Consider the following 3,773-nt stretch of genomic DNA (forward strand, 5'->3'; position numbering starts at 1 on the left):
CTCACTGTACGTCACTCACGCAGCCACCGCCGCCAGCCGCCAGCCGCCCGCTGTCGTCCTCTTCGTCTCACCGCCGGTCAGAACTCTGAAGTCTGAAGGAACCAATGAAGTAGGAACAGGACAGAGACAGACCTGCGGCTGTCTCTCATCGCCGTCGCCACGCTGTCGCCGCACCATCGCCCTCGCCGTTGCTGCGCCGTCGATCTCGCCGTTGCCTGGCTCTTCTGCTCTGTCAAACGGGTTAGCGCCAGTTCTCCTCTGTAGTCTGTTTTGCACTTCTTGCTGTTACAGTGTTATGCATATGCTTGTTGAATATGCTGGTTGAACTTTCTGGGATGAATATGCTTGTTGAAACTTGAAAGCTTGAATCTGTTATGAATAATGTTAATCTAATATTGTTCTGTTATAATTTATGAATATGCTTGTCTTACTGAATAGGAAATTTAACTATTTAAGATTGCTTGTTGACTAATGCTTGTCTAGGATGAATATGCTTGTGCTGTGAATTTAACTATTTAAAATTGCTGTGAATTTAAATATTTAAGCCTTTAAGGTTGCTGTCTTGCTGAATAGGGAATATTGGAATAGGAATTAGGAAATTTAGGATTGCTATTGTTTTAAAATAGGAATTAAGGTTGCTGTCTTGCTGAATAGGGAATACTGGAATAGGAATTAAGGTTGCTGACTTGCTGTCTTGCTGAATATGAATAGGAATAATGTTAATCTAATTTAGGATTGCTGAATAAGGAATACTATTTTGCAGTTTTGCTACTCGATATTCTTTTAGAATGACTTCTGCGAATACACCATCAGAAACACCATCTTCGTAAGAACAAGGATCAACTCCTGATGCAAATCAACTTCTGCGATTATTTGTTTTTTAATTCAGAAGCATCATGTTCTATTTTTAATTTGTTTTTGGTTTTGATGTTTCCCAATTATTTTCAGGTTTTCAGGTACTGTGGCTGCTGGGTTAAGAGGTTGTTGGTTTATGGACTACTTTGGCCAAGGATCATGATGCGGAACAGGCCAAGGATTTGCTTCGGTGCTTTAACGTGTGTTAGATGATTGACATTGGATTACTCGATTTTCTCTAACTTGAAATTCTCTTGTTGATATTTTCGTGATCTTTGTTTTAGGAAAGTGCCATGAATGGCAGGCACAAGGTTGAGAAAAAAGGTTTAATATGTTACTCCTCTTGATTGTTTTGTGCTCATCATGTTAAGCTGTGTTTGATTGTTTTGCAGTGTTACTTGATGTATATATCTCCTCACTGTTATAAATTCCTTCATTGATAATATTTTAAGTTCTTGCTTTCTTATCATCTTGTACTTTGTTCAAGAGTTGTTGCAGTTGGGAGCTCCTGAGATTGTTCCAGATTATCCAATTCTTTCTGTCATGTCAAATTTACTCTATTTTTGTGGCATGTGCAGGGTGGCAAAGGAAATGTTGCTAAAGCGGTACTATAGCAATGTATACTTTGTGCATCCAAATTCCCTCTTTCTAATTCCATTTAGTGAGGCTGAGTTATTTGCTTTTATTTATGGTGATAGGACATTCGAGGTGGTGCTCAATTCCCAGAGTCAGATATAGTTAAAGCTTGTCGAAGGGTTAGTGAATATTTTTTGTTGTTGTACAACAACTCTATTATTTCTATTTCATTAGTGCTTCTGATCACTCTTGCTGGTTTCATTAGTGAATTTAGTTTATTATGCATATTATTTTTTATTATAAGCCATAAGGCATATTATTAGTGCTTCTGGTCACTCGTGCTTATTATGATCACTTTTGATTCCAAATTCATGATTCCATTGTTGATTTTATCAAAGGAAACATGAATTCAGAGGAAGCTGCACAAATTTCCAGAAGAACTAATAGGCTTCATCTTCTGCACAAAATTCTGCTTCATCTTTAGTTAAGTTTTGTTTGCTTTCTATTTCTTTTCGGTCTTTAGTTTCATCCTATATTATTATTAGTTATCTGGTTTCAATTTCGTTCCTTGGGTTTAAGTTTTTTCTCCAAAATCCCTGGTTGAATCATGGATAACAGCATGTTAGCTGGTTTTGAATCACTTCTAGAAGTTGATCAACAAAGAATGGCATCCATGATGGAATAGGTTCAAATTTGTGATAGGTACCTCCTCTTCACTCTATCTATTAACTAATTCCATGTGTTTTGATTTGTGCTTCATGTTCCTAAACTTTTAAGTTAGGTCAGCACAAATAGTTTCAATTGGAACAAGGTTTGAACGTTTATGCTTATATCTTGAGTGCTATCCATTTCTATAAAAATAGCCTGCAGATTCCCATAGATTTCTGATTTGCTGTCTTTCTGCTTATATCTTGAGTGCTATCCATCTCTAATTTATGTTGTTATTACTTGAGTTTTCTTTTTTAATTATTGTAGTTAACGTGATTCTATTCTGTTGGTTGATTCTATTAGTTGATTCATGTTCTTGTTATTTTTCTTTTTCCATATTTTTTAACTATGATTTTCTATTTAGGTTGTTACTATGATTTCTATACTGCGTGATTTTTCTGTTGCCATCATCTTCTAACTACTTCTCACTGCTCACCCAGCACCACCAGCATCTGCTGTCCTTGCCGCCACTCCTCTGTTTCTTTTAATCTTGAAGTTTACTATCTTTGCTAACTAAATTTTCTATTTCCCTGTTGTTGTGCCGAATTGTTGCAACAGGTTGATAGCACCGTTAAGCATAAACAAAACTTTGATAGATTTTTGATTAGTCAGAAACCCCTTTCCAACGTTAATACGAGGTTCAACCTTTTTTTAAAGCTTCATGGCTATGCTATAGTATTGCTATATTGCTTTCCAAAATATTTAAAATTTTGCTTTCTTTATATGATCTTTGAAATCAAATAGTGCTAAAAAACGTGATCACTATTACTCACTTGTAGAAGATTTTCTCGAGATTACACCTCGGAAGACAATTGGAGAATTAAAGGAATGTAAAGAGGTTAGTCATTTTTTATTATTTTTCACTTTCTTTTTATGTTCATCATTCAAGTCCAAATTAAAATACTAATGCCCTTTTTATTGTTACTTTTCTTTTAGGATGGTGATTATGCTGTGTATGGTACAATTATGGGAGTGATTGGTGGATCTGATTGGTTTGTTGCTCAATTTAGATGTGGCACTGAAGTTGTTTTGAAGCTTGGGTCATACTATTGTGAAAAGTCTTCAAAGCATGTTGATTTGTTTTCCTTGAAGTTATAGTGTTGGTATGAGGTTTATTTATGTTGATTATTTCATTTGTATATATTATAAAAACAGGTATAGAAATAAGGTGAAAGTTATTGATTCCTCAGGGAGTGCAACCTTTGTCATATTTGAAAAGCTTGGATGCCTTTTGCTACATAAGTCCTGCACTTGAGATTTTTATTATTTAAAGAAATTATTTAGTATAATTATGTATTTATTTTTATTTTATAATATTCAACTTATTTAAATAAAAATACAAAATTATTATACATGTAATCATATTATTAATTATTATGTTGTATTAATAATTATTAGAAAATTATATATATATATATATATATATATATATATATATATATATATATATATACAAAAAAAAACGAGATCTAAGGCTACACTTATATATAGTAGCTATAGTATAGAGGAAAAAAAAGAGACCTAAGGCTACACTTATATACAGTAGCTATAGTATACAAAAAAAAAGAGGGACCTAAGGCTACGCTTATAAAAAGTAGCTATGGTATACAATGGGGCTACGTTTACAAGTGATG

General features: G+C 33.9%; 1 long non-coding RNA gene across 1 annotated transcript; it reads left to right on the forward strand.

The window, feature by feature from the left end:
* The first annotated feature begins 2,881 nt into the window (after positions 1–2,881).
* On the forward strand, positions 2,882–3,381 carry LOC140182644 (uncharacterized). Its single transcript, XR_011878621.1, has 2 exons — positions 2,882–2,977; positions 3,076–3,381. It is a non-coding gene; the product is annotated as an uncharacterized lncRNA (long non-coding RNA).
* Positions 3,382–3,773: the final 392 nt, after the last annotated feature.

The sequence above is a fragment of the Arachis hypogaea genome, chromosome 3 (assembly GCF_003086295.3).
Source record: "Arachis hypogaea cultivar Tifrunner chromosome 3, arahy.Tifrunner.gnm2.J5K5, whole genome shotgun sequence".
In the NCBI taxonomy this organism is placed as follows: domain Eukaryota; kingdom Viridiplantae; phylum Streptophyta; class Magnoliopsida; order Fabales; family Fabaceae; genus Arachis; species Arachis hypogaea.